This window comes from Antechinus flavipes, chromosome 1, assembly GCF_016432865.1.
Source record: "Antechinus flavipes isolate AdamAnt ecotype Samford, QLD, Australia chromosome 1, AdamAnt_v2, whole genome shotgun sequence".
NCBI lineage: Eukaryota > Metazoa > Chordata > Mammalia > Dasyuromorphia > Dasyuridae > Antechinus > Antechinus flavipes.
In genome coordinates this window covers 427629077-427653120 of record NC_067398.1, presented here as the reverse complement: position 1 = coordinate 427653120, position 24044 = coordinate 427629077, and the positions used below count along the sequence as shown (strand labels likewise).

The following is a 24044-nucleotide window of genomic DNA, read 5'->3' as shown; positions in this document are numbered from 1 at the left end:
ATCTATCAGGAGCAACACAAGACTAAAGGAATCATTCTCTAATGATTCACCCACTTCATTCACCATTGTCATTAAAAGGGAAAATGTAGTTATTAGTACTTTTATTTTGAAAAAATCCCAGTTTTTATTATGACTAAAGAAAGACTACTAATAGCTGATTTTAAAATTAACTATTCCCACCCAGCCCCTCTTATTTCAATTTAATGCTTTTCCTTTGGAATCGTAAATTTTTATTGCAAGAAATTGTTCCTGGCATGTCATAGGCCTGATTTTGACATTGCTCTTCTCCTTGTCAGTTTTCTTCACTCTAGAAGGGATTTTTCCAATTGCTAGAACAATTAACATTATTGTGTAGTTTAAAAGGGGGAAGATGAGAATATTCAGGCTCAGGCAGGCACATGTACCATGGCATAGACTTTACAATGACCTTATCTATAAACATTTTATCCTTCTGTTCATAACAAAGAGTAAAGAAAAGTATTAAGGAAAAGCAACCTTTTTCACTATGTTATAAAAGCTTTCACATGTCAATTTTAAAAGAAGTGCTATTTCAGCTTTTTCTCAAATAACTTCTTTTTTCATAATAATGTAATGTATTTCTTTCACCTTTTGGCTAGCACTTTGGTTTTTTAATAAAGTTACACACTTGTTTCAGGAGAATTATACTTTTGAATGCACCTCAATGGCATTTCATCCTAACCATTTCATTTGGGTTGAATTAATGTAAAACACTGCTTGGCTGAAGAAGATAGGACGGGAGATGAGGGCTAGAGGAAGAGGAAGGCTATACTTCAACCACAGAATTACAACTTCCTTCCATTTCACATTGCAGACTTATCTCACGGTAACCTGTATCCATAATAAGGGCATAATTTGGCTGGGTTGTAGTAAAACTCTTGAAATAATGTATATAGAACGGCTTTGAAAACTGTAAACCTTTTTCATACAGGAAAGTATACTTATTATTGTTATAATGGCAATCTCCCACACAGGAGGAACTTGGATTAGATGTCTTTATCCAACCTTTCAACTCTCAGATTATGGGAGACTCTGACTCTCTTCAAGTCTTGAAATTGACTCTTTTCATCCTTTGGCGACCATAGCAATATTCTATGCAGCTACATAAAGTAGGAATTTAATCTTCTCACTCCTCATCTTGCCATTTCTGCCATCCATACATATAATAAGAGGAATGATGTGCTACTTCATATCGGTATCATTCAATGTGGGGTGTAATTATGGCTGCTAGGTGAAACGTGGGCCAGGCAAACTTCCTGATGGTAGCTGCCAGAGCAGAAGGACATACCACATGATTTGCTTTAAGGCTTTCCTTAGAATTAAAATTTCTGGCAATAGAGAGAACCCCTAGAGTTGGCCTTTTTATGCAGTCAGTCCAATTTTCACCTTCTGGTTTCTGAACAATATATAGGAAAACAAAATAAAATGAACTTGCTCCTGCTGGTTTAATGGATGGGGAGGGGAGTGGGAAGAGTGAAAGGAAGGAGAAGGGAGATGATTTTCCTTTTCTGACTTTCATTCCTTTAGTGAAAAATGACAAAGAGGGGTTTCCCAAAGGCTTTTGAATTCAAAACCGTAGCAACTGATGGCTAATGGGTAATTGGAAACCTGGTAGTGCTGTGCTTTAAAAGTCCATTTAGTTTATCCAAAAAAGTTTTCTGTTTTGTTTTATTTTTAAACCCAGTTTACTGATCATGTGCAGAAAGTGTCAGCTTCCCAAATAGTAGCAATATATAGACTGAGATCATAAAATTCTCACTAATATGGGCATGAGATGAGGCACATTTGTCAGTGAAAAGATTGCCAAAGGACTAGAGAAAAGAAGGATGATTGATATAGAATAGGTGGCAATCTGTGCAAGCTAGCTTCTGTGTCGCCTTTAAGGCGGTTTGGAGTGGTAGAGAGTAGTGGTATGTGAAACCCAATACAAATAATAATGGCATCACCAGGACAATGAGATAAGTGAACCACTTTGTGGATAGTCTACAATCCTATGCTTCTGGTAGCCTTCCATGTTTTCTGATTTTGTTTTGTTTATTGCTCTCCTGGTTTGCTATTTGTCCCTTTGACCTGGGCTATATATGTTTTTTTTTTAATGCTGATGACTTCACTCTATGATTATCATTTACAAATATTACTTCAAATCATTCTGCTATTGAGAATTTGATTAAATCCCAGATATCTAGTACTTCTACCTCTGGCCCTATCTCCTTATGAGACAGATGGGTATCAATCAAGTGGTGTTCTGGCAAAAATTAACAACCATACTTCTAGGGGGAAAAAGTATATATGACACACTTTTAATTTTAATCTACATTATTAATATTTTAGCCATTGCTTTCTTAAGTCTAGAAAGCAATAACATTATAAGGAAAGTTCTTATTTGTAGCATTTATCAGTTTCCAAGGTAGACATACTTATACTGAAAATTTAATGATAAGTTTTTGTGAGTCTGTTCAAGCTGGCTCTGACCCCTGCCTAATACATGTGTATCATTTGGAAGAATTAACAATTAAGTACCCACAATATTATTAGATATTAAAAACTTGTGTTTTCTCTTCTTGTTTTAAATCATAGGTATTTCTGGGTATAATTTCTCTTCTTCCATCCAATCAGTTTTTCATGGAACAAAGAAAACAAAAGACTATAGAAAAAACAACTGATATGTCAATCAACTCTAATACTATAATCATCAATTCATAAGATCACAGCTCTATATGATGTTAGATATTAGAATGATTAGATATTAGAAATCATTCAGTTCAACTCCTTCATTTTATAGAATGGGACATTCTATACTCATAGTTTTCTATCTTCTCAGGTAAATAAGGGAGGTTCATTTTCTATCTAGGTTCAAGACTGGCCATCACAATTATGGAGCATTTAATTTTGATTTAATGTTTTTCTCTTTTATATCACTGAGATAATTATTCACATTGCATTACTGGTTCTGTTTATGTTACCCTGCATCAATTCATACAAATTTTACTATGTTTTCTAATTATTCATATATGTTATTTTTACTGTACAAAAAATTTCTTTGTATCAACATATCCAAATTTCACCAGAATGATCTATTTTGTAGTTTCCTCTCTCTCTGGCCTACTATGTATGTTGTAATATTCCCTTCTCATAGCTACAAAAAGCTACTTCTTTTTATTTTCCTCCACTAAAAATGATCTTTTGTATTTAGTCAATTTGCTTGTAACATTTTTGTATAATTCTGTTTTAAACTATTTTTTCTCCCAAACCATTTTCCAGTTTCCCCATGAGGACTTATTGGGCAAGGAACTCTTTCCTCACATAATTTATATCATAAGCTTTATTGAACACTTATGAGATTAGTTAGATCTTATCCTTGCTTCCTTAGTATACTCCACTTATAGACACTTTAATTTTTGTAGCCCAAATAGTTTTAAGTGGAAGTACTACTCTCTAATATAGGTTACAGCTTGCAAATGCTATTCTCCTTTTATACCTATTGTTTTCCATTGTTTCTCTCTGATTGTAGTATCTTTATTAGTCCAGATAATTTTTAAAATATTATTAGTCTTGGCCTATAAAGGAAGCCCTAGTTAGTTAGACTGATATGACATTGAATGTATAAATTAAATTAGGTACCATTTTTATTATCTTGGCATGGTCCAATGATGGGCAATGACTTTTTCCCTATATCTTCATTTCTGTAAAGAATGTATTGTAATTGCCAAAATCTAAGTTATAACTGTATTAGTAGATCAACTTTCAGATATTTTATGCATTTTTGTAGGTATTTTTCAAAGACATTTTTCTATTATTTCCTCCTTTTTTGGTCATGTTACAGAAATTTAGATTTTTTTTTTGCAAATTTATTTTTATGCTATATTTAACTTAGTTAATTGGGTTAATTCATTTCTTCACTAATTCTTTAGGGTTTTCTAAGTAAATATATGTTATCTGCATATAGGGATAATTTCTTCTTCTTTTGTTAGTGGTTGTACTTCTACTTCCTTTCTCTTGTCTTTTAAGTATTACTATCATTTCAATAACTATGCCAGATAATAATGTGGAGAAGAGCACATACTAGAGTTTTTCTAATGTTTCTTCATTCACTTCCTATTAATTAATTGCATCAATGGTGGCATCTTGGGCATCTTGTCAGGATTGAAGATCACAAAGAAAGAGCAGTAATATTTGGCTTCATAAGGAAATCATAGGCAACACCTTGTTGTTTAGGCATTTCAGCTGCATCTGATGCTTTGTGATTCCAACTGGAGTTTTCTTAACAAGAATACTGGAGTGTTTTGCAGTTCCTTTTCCACCTTATTTTACAGATAAAAAAATTGAGGCAATAAAGGATTAAATGACTTGCTCAGGATCACATAGAGTGATTAAGTGTCTGAGACTAAGATTTGAACTCAGCAAATAATTTTTCCTGGTTTACAGACCCAGCACTCAATCTACTATGCCCCACTCTAGCTTCTCCACTCTAAACAATGTATTTTTCCTTAAATAGGAAGCATGTTCTTGACTAAAATATCAAACTCATTTAAATATTTTGGGATCAAATTATAATAATCTTTTCTGCTCAAATTGTGTTATAACCCAAAATTAATGCCCAGAGTCGCACTAACAATCCTTTTTATTAACCTTCTTTAGACTCATAAGTAGATTGATATGTAGGATTCTCACCTAGTAAGAGAGTAGAAAGCAATTTCACTTCTTTCAAGGGATGTTATTTGAAAGTATTACAAGAAAATGTTCTGTTTAGAAAAGGTAAGGAAATTGGAAGATTGGCAGAGATGGTATTATTTAGTGCTAATCTTTACTTTTTTGACCTTAGATTTCCACTTTTCAGTTTGTTTTTACTCTCCTCCTTCCAAAATCTAAGGAATTGTCTAAAAAGTGACTTTATACTATTTATTCAACAGACATCTGTCTAGAAAATAAGAATTTATTTTTTAAATAACCACACCCGAGGTACTTAAAACTATCTTATCCAATAAGAAATCTATGAAGAGCAATATCCAGAATTTGAATGAATTAAAGATGTATAATATGTCAGGGTTCATTTTAAAATACACTCTTTGTGAACATGATCATCTCCTTATCAAAGGAAGAGAGAATATGTAGAAAAAACTGAGAAACTTTGATTCCATGAATAGATGAAATTATAGAAATGTATTTTTTAAATGACCAAATCCTTTGCTACATAGAGATAAACATAATGGACAACTTACTGAGTTTGATGACTTCATGGATTTTAACACTAATCCATAACAATCCAAATGTATTATATATTATAACCAGATTTTAAAAGCAGAGTTCAGATGGTTTGACTAAAATATAAAACTTATTTTCAAATCTAGGTTGGTTTCATTCTTCTCACATTCTTTTATTGAATATATTTTTACTAAACATTTACTATGTCTAATTGCACTGCATTGAGAAAATAGGAAAATAAGGAATAGCTCCCTTTGACGAAAAGTTTCTTATTTCTTAGAGTATGATAAGCTATATACAACAATAACCACTTTACAATTTTGTTACTTTTCAGTCATTCAGTTATATCTGCTTCTTTGTGAACCTATGGACCATAGCATGCTAGACTTTCTAATGCTCAACCATTTCCTGAAATCTGTCCAAACTCATGTTTGTTTCTATAACACTATATCCATTTAATCCTCTGCCATCCCCTTTTCCTTTTGTTTTCAATCTTTCTCAACATCAGGGTCTTTTCCAATTTATTCCAATGACTGATATAGAATTTACTATATCATAAATGTATAGAAACATACAAATAGCATGCTGTGGGTTCTTAGAAGAAAGAACTTTACTGACTGAAGGAATCAAAGCAGGCTTTATGTAGGAGGTGACATTGGCACTGGGTCTTGAAGAATGGGTTGGGTTTTTTGTGTTTAATCTATCATATTAAGTAGTCTGGCTGACATCACTTATTTTATACTCAACTTCTGATTAATAGGTGTGACTTTTTTCAGCTTCTTTCAGGAGTAGGAAAGCCAGCCTTCTCTTCTAAAGCTCTTAGTTAGGGTTTACGATTCTGTAATCATTTTGACAGGAAACCATCAGCTTCACATAGCTTGCAATACTCTGACTGGTATACACAGGCTGCCAGGGTTGAATAACATGGTGAATCAATGCTGCCAGAAAGCAGATGGAAGGGGAGATTCCTGGAGAATTGCCTAACTACTTCCTATTGTATACATGAGTATTTTACATGGAGGCAAAAAGAGGAGGAGGAAGTGGTGTCAGCTGTTCAGATAACATATTGGGGGGTGTAGTTGAATAGAAATATAGGGAAAATGGGCAGTAAAAAATCAGTTACTTGTTATATGAACATTTTGGATGTCCTCATCCTGTTTATGGTCTATTAGCAAGAATATGTCTCCCTAGAAAGATTCCTTTAAAGGGGATTTTCAGGCCTGTGATAGTCTATTTTCAAGCTACTCTTATATCCTTATTTTATGATACTTCCTTTTATTCTTTCTACATTCTAGTCAAAAAGGATCCCTCCTCTTTCACAACCTTACCCTGCCTAATTTTGTCTGCTGTCCTTTCCATATGTTGCCCTCATTCTTGAAATGTTCTCTCTAATATTTGCCTGATCACATCCTTCTTTTCCAAGTCCTAACTTAGGCCGTACTGCCTTCGCAGGGTACAATACCTTCTACTTTCCAGAACAAAGTGATTTTTCCTTCTTTGAACCTCTTTCACTTCTCTTTTATACACAATACTTTTCTAATCCATAGTATATTTACTTATCTAGATGTCTCATCTATTTACTAGATTGTATTCCTTTTGTAGGGCAAGAACCAAGTTATTTTTCATTTTTTTTAGTCTTAAGCACCTATCATGGTCTGCACATGGCAGATACATTATTTGTCCTTTGTTTTCCAGGATAATGACATCATTGCTGATGTCTTGACTTGTATGTGAATTGGATTTAAGTGAGGTAGATTTATGCAAAGTCATCAATCTCATTCTCTTGTTAAGTCATCAAAGTTCAGTGGTAGGACAAAAGCAAGACCACTGGCGATGGCCTTGGATATAGTGAATCATCTTCCCAGATGTAGTGGATCACCTTAGCATTTTTGATATCCTACTCAGCACTCCACAGCATCTGCTTCAGTTGCCTTCATGACTGTTGGAACAAATTTGCTCATTCTGTCTGGTAAAGTCTTCACAAGCTTGACCTAAAAATTCCTTTTCCTGATGAGTTTTCAGATGCATTGGTTATCCTCAACTGACTTAACTCATGTGCTGTAATGTTTTACTGTGATTTGGCTGTTGTGCGTGCTACAATTTCTTGGAGACACAGGTTAGAGGTGAAAATAAACACCAAAGATAGATGAGCAGCCTTGAAAAAAGCTTGGCAAGACATTGTACCAGAGGTGCTGGTTCTCCCTTGGACATCCCAGATATTGAACCAATGGATATATTTAAAAAACAAAACAAAACAAACAAACAAAAAAACACTTGTGAATAGATGACCAATAGATGAGAATATAGGAATATAATAAGACAAACCTTAAAACAAAATTTATCTGATGTGCAATGTTGTGCATAATTTTATATACTACATGCATAAATCATATGTAGCTCATATAAATTACTAGAAATAGTGATAATTTTTCACAGTTTAAATTGAATGTCTATGGCTAGCTGAAGCAGAGGAGGAAAGAAATGGGTAAAATAAGCTTTCCTAATGTTATAATAGAAAATGTACAAAACTTTGGGGTCTTGGGTTGAATTTGCTTTATGCTAATATTAAAACGCACTTTTTCAGAATTGTGCGTTGTTTCTTTTCAATGAACATTAAAGAAGCCTCAGAGATGTGTGGATCTCAGAATTGAGGCATAGTAGAAGCATGATATAGTTGATGTGATTCTGTGACCTTATGGCACTCCTTTGATCTTCAGTTTTTTCTTCTATGGGATGACGAGTTTGCATCAGGTGATTTTAAAAGTTTTTTTCTCACTCTAGAATATGGGTCCTTAACGTTTTGTGTGAGTGTGTGATGGATCTTTGGTAATCTGGTAAAGCCTATTTTTTTTTAATGCATAAAAAGAAATTGGTAAGATTACGAAATAGGCCAATTATATTAAAATATGGCTATTACACTATTATTTAAAAGTTCAGGGGACAGAGCCAAGATGGAGAAGAAGACACATGCTTCATTCTGAGCTCCCTTCTACCCTCACTATTGATTACCAAATTCAGCATCTGAAATAGTGTTTGACTGGTAGAATCCACGAATATTGGGAGTACAACAAATTACCAGCAGAAGATCTGGAAGATCACCAGAAAAGGTCTGTCCTGATTGATTGGGAGGAGGCCAGTGCAGGCAGGGAGGCAGAACACGGAGGTCAGCATATGCTGAGTGGACTGGGGATGGGGTGGAGAATTTGCAGGGAAGACTCTACCACAGGTTGGTTGCTCTGCTTTGGTTACAAAGCAGTAAGTCACCAGAAAAGTTACACAGACCCCAAAGGTAGAGTGTACCCCAAAATTCCAGGGTTTAACTGGGCCTGGTCACAACCACCCAGCTCCGGGAGTGACTCAGCATGACCATAGTGCAGCTGTGCAGCCGCTATTTCACAGAGTGGGGCTCTTCCCAGGGCAGGCACCCTTTCCTAGCATGACTGCTCTTTGCAGCCTGTTCACAGGACAGCTACTGTCCATCTGTCCCTGTTCTGTAGAAGAAGCTGAGAACCTCCTTGCCCTGAAGGCAGACTCCAAGGGCTTTTAAAAACATGAGTAAAACAGAAAAGTGGGTTCTAACTATAGATAGCTTCTATACTGAAAGAGAACAGATTTCCAAAGCTGAGGAGACTAATAGCAGACAGTCTCCAGACAAAACCCCAAAGGGGGATATAACCTGATCCTTATCACACAAAACTTTCCTAGAAGAAACTATAAAGATCTTAAAAGAGAGCTAGAAGAAAAATGGGGAAAGGAAAGAGAAGCTCTGCAAGAGATATGGCAAAGGCATATAACTCATTAAAAGAAAGATTTGATAAAGTGGAAAAAGAAACCAACTTCCTGAAATGTGAAATGGAAAAGATAAAGAACTCACAGGAAAGTAGGATTTGTGAATTGGAAAAAGAAAATAATTCATTAAAAAAATTGTGAAATGAAAAAAAATTCCATAGAACAAAACAACACATTTAAAAAGTCAATTGAACATATACAAAAAGAAGTAAAAAATAGTAAATGAAGAAAATAACTCATTAAAAATCAGAACTGAACAAATGGAAAAGAATGATTCATTGAGACATTAAGAATCAATCAAGCAAAATCAAAAAATGAAAAAAATAGAAAAAATGTTAACTATCTACTTGGAAAAACAACAAACCTGGAAAATAGGTGTAGAAGAGATACTATAAGGATTATTGGGCTTCCTGAAAACCATGATGAAAAAAAAAAAAGCCTAGACACTATTTTTCAGGAAATCATCAAAGAGAACTGTCCAGATATAATAGAATCAGAAGGTAAAATAGGTATTTAAAGAATTCATTAAACACCTTCTGAAAGAGACCCCAAAATAAAATCTCCAAGGAATATTGTGACTAAATTTCAGAACTATCAGACTAAGGAAAAAATATTACAAGCAGCCAGAATAAAACAATTCAAACACCAAGGAGCTACAATAAGGATCACTCAGGATCTAGCAATTTCCACATTAAAGGATCAAAGAGCCTGAAATCTGATATTCTGAAAGGCAAAATAACTTGGAATGCAGTCAAGAATAAACTACCCAGTTAAGCTGAGCATTTTCTTCCAGGGAAGAAGATAGACATTCAATGAAATAGGTGAATTCCATTTATTCCTATTGAAAAAACCAGAGCTAAACAAAAAAAAAAAAATTGACCTCCAAATATAGGACTCAAGAAAAAGCATAAAAAGAACTCTTGAGAACTGTATTTCTGTTATGGGTATACATAAAGAGCAATATATATAATTTAATTTTGCTATTATAATATTAAAAAAGGGAATTAGAAATGGAAAGGGATTGTATCAGAAAAAGAGAAAAGTGGAGGTAAAAAGAGGGAATTTACATCTGACAAAGAGGCAAAGGAAACCTATTATATCTGAGGAAATTAAGGGAGGGAGAAGAACATTGTGTGAATCTTACTCTCGTCACATTTGGCTCAAAGAGAAAATATTAGACACAGTTGGTTTACAGAGAAACTTCTTCATGACAATAATTTTGACAATAAATTTGATAATAGTTATTGTTCTGTAAGAAATGGCCAGCAGGACTATTTTATTTTATTATTTTTTAATTTTATTTTATTTAATAATAACTTTGTATTGACAGAATCCATGCCAGGGTAATTTTTTTACAACATTATCCCTTGCACTCGCTTATGTTTCGATTTTCCCCCTCCCTCCCTCCACGCCCCCCCCAGATGGCAAGCAGTCCTATATATGTTAAATATGTTGCAGTATATTCTAGATACAATACTGTTGGAATCCTTACTAACTGCTAACTAATTAGAGTTGATCTAATCTTACAAGAAGATGTTTTGGGCAGAACCTGAAACAAGGTACTAAGTAGAACTAAGTTCAATGAGTTCACACCTCCCTTGAAGCTCGTTGGGCCAGAGAGCACTATGGGAGAAAACCCATAATCCCTCTCTCTTGTATCCCACAATTCCTCCCTCTTGAATAAAAGAAACAGACAGAAGCTCTCGGTCAGATTTCAGTAGAGTTACGCCAGAAGCCCTCTCTCCGAGGCAAGGCAGAATATTTTCCACTTGGCTGGCTGGTGGCAGAAGTGTTCTTGGGAGAGAGTGAAGACGCTACAAGTCGAGATTTCAGCGGAATGACATGAAGAGTTGGAGCTGGCTGGAGGCTGAAGAAAGCAGAGGCAGAGGCTGTTTTCTAAATATCTGTCCCATCTTAGATGAAATTCTACTTTAACTCTTTTAGCAAAATTTCTTTATTGCACTCACCCTAATTTCTGGGTTGAAGAGTCTTTTCCACTGGATCAGGATCAGAGGCTTTTCCACTTGAATCAGGATCGGAGCTTTTCCACTTGAATCAGGATCGGAGCTTTTCCACTTGAATCAGGATCGGAGCTTTATCCTGTGATTGAAGAGCTCAACTCCTCAGGTCAAAAAAGGAGAAGATACACTCCTTTTAATTTGGAAAAAATTAAAGATTTGAAAAAGGGTTGCACTATGTATTTTAAGCAATTGCAAGAATCACTGGATTTCTTGAGATGAAAGATTGTTGATGAGACTTTTGCAGTAGTTAAATTTTCATGTTGATTCATGTTATTTGTTACATTACCACTAGCCTGTGTTATATTGCTGTGTGCTTTTGTATCCTGTGATTGAAGAGCTCAACTCCTCAGGTCAAAAAAGGAGAAGATACACTCCTTTTAATTTGGAAAAAATTAAAGATTTGAAAAAGGGTTGCACTATGTATTTTAAGCAATTGCAAGAATCACTGGATTTCTTGAGATGAAAGATTGTTGATGAGACTTTTGCAGTAGTTAAATTTTCATGTTGATTCATGTTATTTGTTACATTACCACTAGCCTGTGTTATATTGCTGTGTGCTTTTGTTCTCCCCCTTTCTTTTGTTTTAAAACATAGGGGGTTTCTGAAGGGGTACACATAAATCCATCAATATGGGCCAGAACTTTGTAACAGATATACATGGTATACATAAATCCATCAATATGGGAGGCATTATACATAATTTACAAAAGCATACAGCAATAACATGAATCAACATGAAAATTTAACTACTGCAAAAGTCTCATCAACAATCTTTCATCTCAAGAAATCCAATGATTCTTGCAATTGCTTAAAATACATAAGCACATAGTAATATAACACAGGCAAGTAGTAATGTAACAACATAAATCGACCTGAAAATTTACAAATGTCCATAAGTCCTAGAAATAGTCCATAAGGAATCCATTGTCCATTAGTTCATGCGCCAGGAATCTAATAATTCCTGTAAGCTCTGAAGTACTGCAAAAAGTCTCATCAACAATTTTTCATCTCAGGGAATCCAGTGATTCTTGCTGGTTTTTCAGGAACTGAAAGCTGAGGATTTTAAAGTTCTTTTGACAGTCTCATTGTTAGCCTTTTCCACCTGTGGAAATATAAGCAGATCCTCTTCCCCAAGCAATTAACCTAATTCCCTTCTATTTACCAAATTTGGGATTTCTTCTCATCATCTGGTAATTACATTGGAGTTGTTTGCATTGGATATTGTCTTGTTGTCTTAAAAGGCCTGTATTCTCCCCAACTGTAATCCTGATTGCTTTTCTGTTGGTTGATGACATCAGAGTACTGAATTTCTAAAGTCTCTCTGGGTGTAACCTCAGCTGCTATCATGCCCCACCTGTCCTTTGATTGATACTTTAGAGCTGGGCCCTGCCTCTCATTCCTCTGGGTCAATATACATTTAGAGACCCAGTGAAAGCCTCCGTTACATTTTGGACATGGGGTTTTGGGTTTTCTCTCACCCTGTCTTCTCATTGTATCTCTGTATCTACATTGGGCTCTTAGATGTCCAATTTTTCCACAATAAAAACATCGACGAGTTTCTCTAGAATTCCTCTGCCAAGAAGGACCTTGTCTTTCCATGTTCATCATAGTCTGGGCATAATAAGCATTTGTGCCCACTGTGGCACAGCGTCTTATGATTTCCTCTAAAGAAGCATTTTTGTCTAGCCCCCATATAATTCTCTTGCAAATCTCATTGGCATTTTCCTTAGCCAAATGTCTAGTCATTATTTCTGTTGCTGCATTGTCTCCAATGGTTCTTATTACAGCTGTTTGTAAACGTCCCACAAAATCTGCAAAAGGTTCGTTGGGACCTTGCTCTATTTTTGTGAAAGCATTATTTCCATCTTTCTGTCCAGGGAGAGAATTCCAGGCTTTTATTGCAGCCTTAGAAATTTGCTCATAGACTGTTATGGGATAATAAATCTGTTCTGAACTCTCTGCATACTGACCTTCACCAGCTAGTTGGTCAAAAGTGATTTGTACAACAGCTCCTGTTTGCCTATTGCATCCCAAATTAAAAGGAGTGTATTTTCTCTCTTTTTGACCTGAGGAGTTGAGCTCTTCAATCACAGGATATGCATTTATAAAATCAGATATATCTTCTCCTTCATTTTTTGCTTTAATTAATGCTTTTTCTAATCTCGTCAAATTCTGCTTTACAGGAGAAGCTGACTGTGTTTCTGTCTCTCTCCCTCCCCCTTGTTCCACCCATGAAGGGTTAATTGCGGGGGGAGGGTCATGAGATGTGGAATCACCTAATTCCTCCTGCTGTGAAGTATCATACTCAGAATTGTAATTAACTCCATTCTCATCTGATTCGTCCTCCTTTTCACCTAGTAAAGTTGGCAATTCTTCCTCCTGTACTTTCCTTTTCATCATTCTATCACTTAAATAACTTCTTATAGCCAATTGTATTACATTATATGTATTAATTATTGAGTTAGGCCCATTTTTATCATAGAATTGACAAAGATCCTCTCCAACCAATTTCCATTCATTTAGATCTAATTCCTTATCAAGAGAGAAACAAGGACATATGTCCTTTACAGTTTGTAAAAATTCAGTGATTTGCTGTAAACTTATAATTAAACCTTGGCTTTCCATAATTTTGACAATGCTCTCTAAACATTTTCCTTGAACAGAATTTTCTAAATATCTGTCCCATCTTAGATGAAATTCTACTTTAACTCTTTTAGCAAAATTTCTTTATTGCACTCACCCTAATTTCTGGGTTGAAGAGTCTTTTCCACTGGATCAGGATCAGAGGCTTTTCCACTTGAATCAGGATCGGAGCTTTTCCACTTGAATCAGGATCGGAGCTTTTCCACTTGAATCAGGATCGGAGCTTTTCCACTGAAATCCACTGAGGGGGTCTGTTTGCCCCACGTTGGGCGCCAAAATGTGGTGATCTTTTTCTTCTCAAAAGGCAGCCAGGTGATAAAAGTTCAGATCTTTTATTATCCCAATATAGCCCGGTTAGCTTAGAGGCCTATCTCTCTGCTTGGTTCCAAGAGCTCTCTCCAAATGTCTTTAAATCCAAAGGTCTGGTCCTTCAGCCTCTGCCTCTGCTGTCTTCAGCCTCCAGCCAGCTCCAACTCTTCATGTCATTCCGGTGAAATCTCGACTTGTAGCTTCTTCCTCTCCGAAGAACACTTCTGCCACCAGCCAGCCAAGTGGAAAATATTCTGCCTTGCCTCGGAGAGAGGACTTCTGGCGTAACTCTACTGAAATCTGACCGAGAGCTTCTGTCTGTTTCTTTTATCCAAGAGGGAGGAATTGTGGGATACGAGAGAGAGGGATTATGGGTTTTCTCCCATAGTGCTCTCTGGCCCAACGAGCTTCAAGGGAGGTGTGAACTCATTGAACTTAGTTCTACTTAGTACCTTGTTTCAGGTTCTGCCCAAAACATCTTCTTGTAAGATTAGATCAACTCTAATTAGTTAGCAGTTAGTAAGGATTCCAACACAATACATATTTGCAGAACTGAACAGTTCTCCTGTTGCACAGGGATAATTGTATTCAGAAGGTAAAAATAACTCGGGAAGAAAATAAAAAATGCAAATAGTTCACATTCGTTTCCCAGTGTTCCTTCTTTGGGTGTAGCTGTTTCTGTCCATCATTTATCCATTTAAACTCAGTTAGGTCTCTTTGTCATAGAAATCAACTTCCATCAGAATACATCCTCATACAATATCGTTGTCGAAGTGTATAATGTTCTCCTGGTTCTGCTCATCTCACTCAGCATCAGTCCATGTAGGTCTCTCCAAGCCTCTCTGTATTCATCCTGCTGGTCATTCCTTACAGAGCAATAATATTCCATAACATTCATATACCACAATTTATCCAACCATTCTCCAATTGATGGGCATCCATTCATTTCTAGCCACTACAAACAGGGCTGCTACAAACATTTTGGCACATACAGGTCCCTTTCCTTTTTTAGTATCTCTTTGGGGTATAAGCCCAATAGAAACACTGCTGGATCAAAGGGTATGCACATTTTGATAATCTTTTGGGCATAATTCCAGATTGCTCTCCAGAATGGCTGGATTCGTTCACAGCTCCACCAACAATGCATCAGTTTTCCCGCATCCCCTCCAACATTCATCATTATTTTTTCCTGTCATCTTAGCTAATCTGACAGGTGTGTAGTGATATCTCAGAGTTGTCTTAATTTGCATTTCTCTGATCAATAGTGATTTGGAACACTCTTTCATGTGAGTGGTAATAGTTTCAATTTCATCATCTGAAAATTGTCTGTTCATATCCTTTGACCATTTATCAATTGGAGAATGGCTTGATTTTTTATAAATTTGAGTCAGTTCTCTCTATATTTTGGAAATGAGGCCTTTATCAGAACCTTTAATTGTAAAGATGTTTTCCCAGTTTATTGCTTCCCTACTAATCTTGTTTGCATTCATTCTGTTTGTACAAAGGCTTTTTAATTTGATATAATCAAAATTTTCTATTTTGTGATCAGTAATGGTCTCTAGTTCATCTTTAGTCACAAATTTCTTTCTCCTCCACAAGTCTGAGAGATAAACTATCCTATGTTCCTCTAATTTGTTTATAATCTTATTCTTTATGCCTAGGTCATGGACCCATTTTGATCTTATCTTGGTATATGGTGTTAAGTGTGGGTCCTTGCCTAATTTCTGCCATACTGATTTCCAGTTATCCCAGCAGTTTTTATCAAATAATGAAATCTTATCCCAAAAGTTAGAATCTTTGGGTTTGTCAAACACTAGATTGCTATAGTTGACTATTCTGTCTTGTGAACCTAACCTTTTCCACTGATCAACTAATCTATTTCTTAGCCAATACCAAGTGGTTTTGGTGACTGCTGCTTTATAATATAATTTTAGATCAGGTACAGCTAGACCACCTTCATTTGATATTTTTTTTCATTAATTCCCTTGAGATTTTCGACTTTTTATTGTTCCATATGAATTTTGTTGTTATTTTTTCTAGAGCATTAAAATATTTTCTTGGAAGTCTGATTGGTATAGCACTAAATAAATAGATTAGTTTAGGAAGTATTGTCATCTTTATTATATTCGCTTGGCCTATCCAAGAGCACTTAATATTTTTCCAATTATTTAAGTCTGACTTTATTTGTGTGGAAACTTTTTTGTAATTTTGCTCAAATAATTCCTGACTTTCCTTTGGTAGGTAGATTCCCAAATATTTTATGCTATCATCAGTTATTTTGAATGGAATTTCTCTTTGTATCTCTTGCTCTTGGATTTTGTTGGTGGTGTATAAAAATGCTAAGGATTTATGGGGATTTATTTTGTATCCCAGCAGGACTATTTTAGAAAAATTTGGAGAGACTTACATGAACTGATGCTGAGTGAAATGAACAGAACCAGGAGATGATTATACACTTCAACAACAATAGTATATGATGATCAATTCTGATGGACGTGGCTCTCTTCAATAATGGGATGAACCAAATCAGTTCCAATTGTTCAATAGTGAAGAGAATTAGCTACACCCAGTGAAAGAACTATGGGAAATGACTGTGGAGCACAACATAGCATTTCTACTCCTTCTGTTTTTGTCTGCTTGCATTTTTGTTTTCCTTCTCAGGTTATTTTTACCTCATTTCTAAATCTGATTCTTCTTGTACAGCAATATAATTGTATGGATATATATATATATATATATATATATATATATATATACATATATTGTGTTTAACATATACTTTAACATATTTAACATGTATTGGTCTACCTATCATCGAGGGGAGGGTGTAGGGGGAAGAACTGGAAAAGTTGGAACAGAAGATTTTGTAAGGGTCAATGCTGAAAAATTAGCCATGCATATATTTTATAAATAGAAAGCTATAATAAAAAAATAAATAAATTTTAAAAAGTTCAGATTAAGAATACTTCTAGTCTAGAGCTATGATAAAAATCTGGGAAAAGAAGGTATTTCTCTATGGTGGGAGGGAAATATCTAAGAGGGGAAGTATCCTGTGAGGGAAAGCTGGAAGTAATAAACTCTTCTTCTTAGAGGAGCTCTTACAAACCCAAAACAGGTCAAATAGCTGGTCTACATTGGGAGGCTTAAAGAAGTCAAAAGCCAGGAGAAGGGCACTGTGTACCTAGAAGAACTACCTTTAGCATTGTGCTGAAGATGAGGAAGTTAAGTGGAAAAGGGACCAAAAATGATAGGCAAGAGGTATGAATAAAGGAAACTGGGGAAAGGAGTTGCTAAGAATGAATGGGGTAAATAGAAAATATGCCATTTTATTAGGAAAGTAGGTACACATAGAGGGTTTAGCATAAATTAAATCAGTTAATCCCAGCGGACTAATACTATGGGAGCAAAAGGAGCTCACTGACTTTGTTATAGAGAAATAGTTATGACCTCTATGGACTATAATGACTGATGCCAGGCAGGCCTCCAAGATACAGATCCATTTGCTACTTATATGCATCCATTGAACTTCTCACAACTTTGATTATTGGCTAAGTAGGATAAAATTTCTATGAACTCATTATTGACAGACTTCAGACATGCTTGTCTCTCTTTAACCTTCCCCAGTCTTTTGGCATATTAGCTAGTTATTGCTTTATCTTTAAGTTTTTTGTCAGGGCAATTAAGAAGAACCTGTAATTTTGTCAGACTGATAACATTATTCTGTCCACATTAGTATCTAGAAAGAAGTTACATCTAGTCACTGAGGAAAACCCCCAAGCAGGCTTTATGCCTCTTTTATTAGATTTAATGGGTATTTTTATGTAGTTTGAGAGTCTGGACTAGGAACTACAAGAAAACTTAAAGGTCATCCAATCCAACTTATTCATTTTATAGATTAGGAAACTAAGACTCATGAAGGTAAAAAAAAATCATGTTTTTGAAGTCAAACAATTAGTATTAGAGGCAGAATTTGAACTCAGGTCCTCTGATTCAAAAGTCACTGCTCTTTCTGTTATTTTGTGTTGCTTGCCCAAATAAAATGAGATATATGTATGTATGCAACTATATTTAATGCTTTGATTTAAATAATTCTATAACATATCATATAATTATATGTTACATATAATATGCAATTATATAGAATCATATAATATATTGAATAATTATACATTACATTCTATAATTATTTAAATCAAAGCATTATATATAGATGTTTATATTTGATATTAAGCACTCATTTTATTTCATTTATTTATCTGCCTTTTAATTATGAAATTGATAGAAAAGATCATACTGAAAATCTCTAGAATAATTTCTTCTTCACCCAGCTATAAGACAAAATAATCCGAGTTGCTAACCTGCTCTTGTATTGTGTAGCTGTCTGTCATACTTGTCATTAGTGTCCTAAAAGTAACCAAAAGCTATCAAAAACCATTGTAGTATGGTGTACTCTTATCATGCATTGCTGCTATCATATGTCCTGGTGATCTGACTTATTCATGCAATTGAATGCTACTGCATGTAAAGTAAACTATTGATTATTAACTTGTTAAATTTGATTGAAGGTTTAAATATTGAGTGCTATACTAGGGAATTTAGTTACTGAAGTTTTGAAAGGGATTTATGTATTTTAAAGTGTTCCCACAGAGTGGAACTCAAGGAAATTGGGTTTGGTTTCTGTGAATTTTTTTCTCAAATTTTTCTTGAATTTAAAAATATGTTTTTTCAAGATAATTTTGATTGTCTTTTGTTTTCACATTGCCATTATATCAAGAAAAGAAAAAAAAAAAAGAACCTTCCCCCTTACCCCTGCTCCAGACTGTTTACTCTCTTGAAATTAAATAAAGAAATTGAAGAAGAAACACTTACTCTTTTGACCTCTTAAAAAAAGGTATTCAAAATTACTTATTTGTTTCTTTATTGAAAGTAGAGTTTCATTGTTTTCAAAACCTAAAAGGACCCATAACATTAGCTCACATGTAAATAGATATTTAAAATTGAAACAAAACATTATGAGGAAGGCAGTGTTATTATTTCCTAGTAACAGATGAAGAAACTAGCTCAGAGGGAGTAGGATGACTTGTAGGTAGTGTCAGTGTTGGAACTCAAACTCACATCTTTTGCCCATAGGACCAATGTGTAATACCACATGTTGTATTTATTTGTTGAGGTAGAATTATAACAATGTTATTTACACCTTTGGGAAAACAAAATAAAAAACTAAAGACCTAAATTTTTAAATAACTGTAGAAAGGCTGAAAAATAGGCATATATCATTGCAGTAGAAAGCTACAATTCAATCAAGAATAATATATGAGAACTACTGTTTTTGGAAATCGGTAAAGATTTACGGGAAATAATATGAAATGCATCTCTTTAATTTTTAAATATATTGTTATTAACTTAAATTTCAATCCTTTCTGGTTAGTTTACCAGTGATGGAAAATTTGTTTTTGGTCTGCCAAATTAGAAATGTCTCAATGGATTCTAAATTTAGATATTTCTCTGCCATGAATTTCCTTCTCCACAAGAAAGGAAATCAGATCCAATAACATAGTGCATGGAAAATTGTCACATTAAAATAGTTCCCACAATAGATGTCAGCAGTCACAGGAAAAAGCTAACAAGTATAGCTCTCTCCCATGTCACTTTCCTTCCTAGTTTCTTTTTCTGGATGCCTAAGTTGAATTCAAATTAGTGACAGCATTTTATTGTCAATTAATACTACTGAAGCATTTTCTCTGAAGAGAGGAAGGATTAAAAGTGGAAGATAGGTGGGAGAAAGATGTTAATCAAAGAAGACTTCCTCTTTTTTGTGTGCCATAGGATCTAGAGTAATAAGGGACCTTAGAAATCATTTTATATAGATCCCCCATTTTATGGATAATTATGTTGAGATTGAGAGGTGAAATAACACGAAGTTTGTAAATATAGAATTTGAATTGCTTCTCACTATCCCATACTTCCTAAAGAGAATACTCCAATATAAGCATATCAACTTTATGGATGTGTTATTTTCCATATATTTCAATGGCACTGCTAGTGGTAATTGTTTTGCTCATAGAGTACCAAGGCCTCTGACTCCAAATCTAGTATTCTTTCTTCCATATTTTACGCTGCAGTTTTTATAGTTTCCATTTGAGAGAATCGTATCAGCTCCTCTGCAGATGGCTTCTCTATATTATACCTCTGAATCCAAGGCTGAGTCCATTTCTGATAGTATTTGCTAAGCCTCTATTGGGGTACAACTATGACATGGGAGTATGGTCAACCCCCATTCATTTTCGAAGCCCTTCACCACCTAGCCCCCTTCCTATCTTTCCTGTCTTCTTATTCCTTACTTCCTGCTACATAAGTTTTCTGCTATCCAGTGTCCTTGCTGTTCCTCACATTTCCTGTTTTTTTCTGTCTCATAGTAGGCTCTTAAATGCTTATTGGCTTATGATCCTTGGGGCTTGTAATAGTTCGTACACACAGGCTGTACTCTCTGATTTGAAATAAGTAATTCATCAGGTTCCTGGCAAAGAACATATTCTCATTTTCAGAAAGAAAGAGCAGATAGCAAGAGGAACAGTTTATTTGAATCCATGATTGAGGACAGGGCAATGTGTTGGATGACAAAAATCATTGATTCAGAACCAGAAAATTCAAATCCAAAGAACAACCCTCCTATGCACTAACTGTGATATTGGGCAAAGTCAGTTACCTCCTTTGTGACTTTTTTCTTTTCTGAAAAATGAAGTTTTGACATGAGGGCCTACAATAATTACAAGCAAGAAGATTTGAGTTCAAAATTGGTCTCTGACACTTATGATTTTGTGTTCTTGGGTTAAAAAAAAAGATAACCATTCTGAATCTCAGTCAAAGACTGGCCTGTGATTAATAGTCCTCTGTCAGTTCAGATTTGGATGAATGGAGGGAGAGTCCATGCGACAGGAATTGTTAAGATGGGAATAAGAGTGTAAATAATAATACTTTTATTGCTCATCTTAGTGTTGGTGAGGGGGAAATGCTTGATAAACTACAAAACATGACCCAAAACAATGCTACTTTTAACGATCTGCTCAGAACCTTAGAATCCACCACAGATTGTTGAAGTTCACTCATGTTTACTTAGCACTGAAGTAAGTAATACCAAGAATCGCATCACATCTAGGCATTTTAAACTTCAGTGTTTCAAATGCTTTAAATACAAAGATTATGATACTATTACCACAACCATTATATCCACAGCTACACTTAAAACTAATGGATATAATTTGGCATTTAGGAGCTTTTGTGGTATAATTAGCAAAAAGTATTGAAATAAATTTCATAAAACACTGGAAATCATAAAGCTCTTCAGAAATGGATTCCTGCCTCCTAGGTAAATATAAGGGAATTTAGGCTGCAGTCATTGTAGAAGATAATAAAGGCAATCAAGGAAAACCAGCTCTACCTTGCCTTGGAGGAATTTTAAAGCAACTATGTTATCCAATTAACATAAAATAAACTTGAATTCTAAAGATTTATTATGTCATCACTTTCTTTGTCACAGGCAATCACAAATTCTAGGCTAGTTTACCTTCCTTAACTCATATGGAATTGAAGCACCAAATTCTGCTGTTCTTTGGAGTTTGTAAGCAATTTGCTTTCAAGTTAAATTATTGGATTATAGACCCAACAGGCTTTGTGAGATCCTGCAGGAAATCACAGGTAATCTTTGATAAGAGAAACTCAGTGTGCATCCTAGCCCTGTAGGGATGCTTTCTGTTGATTTACATGGAATTGGAGAAATGTGTGTATATAGTCTTTCTCTGCCATCTCCTATGACTGTCACCAAACCCAGCTGCATGGCTCCAAAAGGAGGGAATGACTGGACTATACAGCTGGCATCCCATCTGATTAAATATTTTTCAAGCTGCTTCTATCACAGAAGCTTCCTTCTGTTATTTTTGATACTATCTTGCAGGGTGAGGACCTTTGTCTTTAATCAAGGTCATTGACCCTGTAGAAGATAGAAAACAACAAATTAAAGCAATTTAATTTTATGCTGGAGAGAGAAATGTTCAGTGGGACCACTGATGCTATCTTAAAATTGAGAAGGAAAGCCTGACTCTCTATTTAGCAAATAAAAACAAAAGATAGAAACTAATTATCAGTCCTATATTATGGTCAGGTGAGGGAGAAAATGGGCTATAGAAAGAGAGAGGGAAAAATAAGAAAGAAAAGAAACAGGTGGAAGGGAAGAAAAAGAGGCACAAATGGAAAGAAATAGGAATAAAATGTGCGGAGGTTACAGCCAAAGATAGAAATGATATAACTCAGGGGAAGAATGATACTGTTGCACTTATTGCAATAAAGAAATAATAAGTACAATAAATAACAATATGACATTACAAACACATTTATTCAGCAGCTATTATTTGCAAAAGTATAGCTGTATAGTGCAATGAAAAGAGCCTGTGGTCTGGAATTAGGAACACGAGTTCAAATTAGGCCTTAATCACTATTTTCTCAGTGACACTAGGCAAGTCATTTAACTTTATTTGTCTTATTTTCTCATCTGTAAAATGAGCTCATGAAGGAAATGGTGAATCACTTCAATATCTTTGTCAAGAAAACCCCAAATGAGTTCATGAAAAATTGGACATGATTGAATAACAACAGCAAATGTTTGCAAAGCCTTGTGCTGGAAACTGGGATAGATTAGGACAGGATTCCGACTTTCCGGGCCTTCAAGGAGTTTGGATAACAAAACTTTTGTCATTTACAAATTAACCTGAAGAAGGTTCAAAAGATTCTAAAAGGAGTTTGAAAATTCATTTCTTCTACTCTTCTGATGTCAAGAATATAAAGTATTTCACTGAAGTCATGTATAAGGTGATTTCCCAAAATCAAAGCTCTCTCACCCCTCTATTATTCTTTCCATTACACCATGATAACTCTCAAATTTATCTATTTTTCCATTCATCATTCATTCAATAAACATTTAGTGCTTGCTACAAAAAAATTTGAATAGAACATAGAGAGAGCTGGTTTTGAAGTCAAGAAGGTCTGGAGTCTGGTGTCTCACTTCTGGCCCTGGGTGAATTATATAATTTCTTAGTGCTAGTGCTCTTGGCAACTTTCTAATATTTTTAAGATCTAGAGAAGTTGTAGAAGAAAAGAAACATAGCCATTGGTAAAGTGAACTTCCTATTTGTTCTTATGAAATTATTAGTTCTTTTCTTTTCCTATTCATGGATGGTGCATTATGCTAAATACCTTAAGGGAGCAAATCAGTGAAAAAGGGACCTAACATGACCCCTAAAAACTTTTGATCAACTGCCACCTCTGGGGTAGGCAAGCTTACCTAGCTGAAGCAAGCTATGTTTTCCCTTTTCTTTGGATCTCTGGAATTTTAGTATAGTGTTTTGCTTATAGTAGGTGCTTAAGTAATTTTTTTTTCTTCTCCATGAATTGGAATTTATATTTCTCTTGAGGACTGGAATGGAATGGAATATACATTAAATAATAAAAACTATAATATAATAGAGGCAAAAAAGAGGTATCAAATGATCTAGAAAAAATTAAGGAGAACAACTTCTGGGAGAGGTGGCACCTGAGTAACCTTTAAAGGAAAAAAAATTCTGAAAAGGTAAGGGTTTAATAAGTATTTCTGTAGCACCTGCTATGTGTCAGTCACTGTGCTAAGTATTTTACAGATATTATCTTGGATGAACCGTGTAATAATCCTATGAGGCAGTTCCTATTATAATATATATTTTATAGTTGAGGAAATTGAGAGAAACAAAGGATAATTGATTTGTCCAGCATCATAGAGCTAGGACTTGTCTAAGCTATATTTGAACTCAATTCTTCCAGATTTTAGTCCCTGAATTTTATGCACTAGTCCACCTACCTAGCTCCCCTGAAGCAGCTATGCTAATGAGGGATACAGGCACAAATTTCCCCACCCCAGCTTCCATAGTAAGGGTTTATATCACTAGTTATGAATCAGTTTAGGAGAGAGAATGAAGACCGCCTCATCAGCCACACCCTGAGATGTTCCCTAAAGAATATCAAATCACCATTAATAGG

At 34.9% G+C, this 24044-nt stretch overlaps 1 protein-coding gene across 1 annotated transcript in view; it reads right to left on the bottom strand.

The window, feature by feature from the left end:
* The window catches only part of CDH20 (cadherin 20), a 286461-nt gene that overhangs the window by 91260 nt on the left and 171157 nt on the right, over positions 1-24044 (bottom strand). The window lies entirely within an intron of this gene.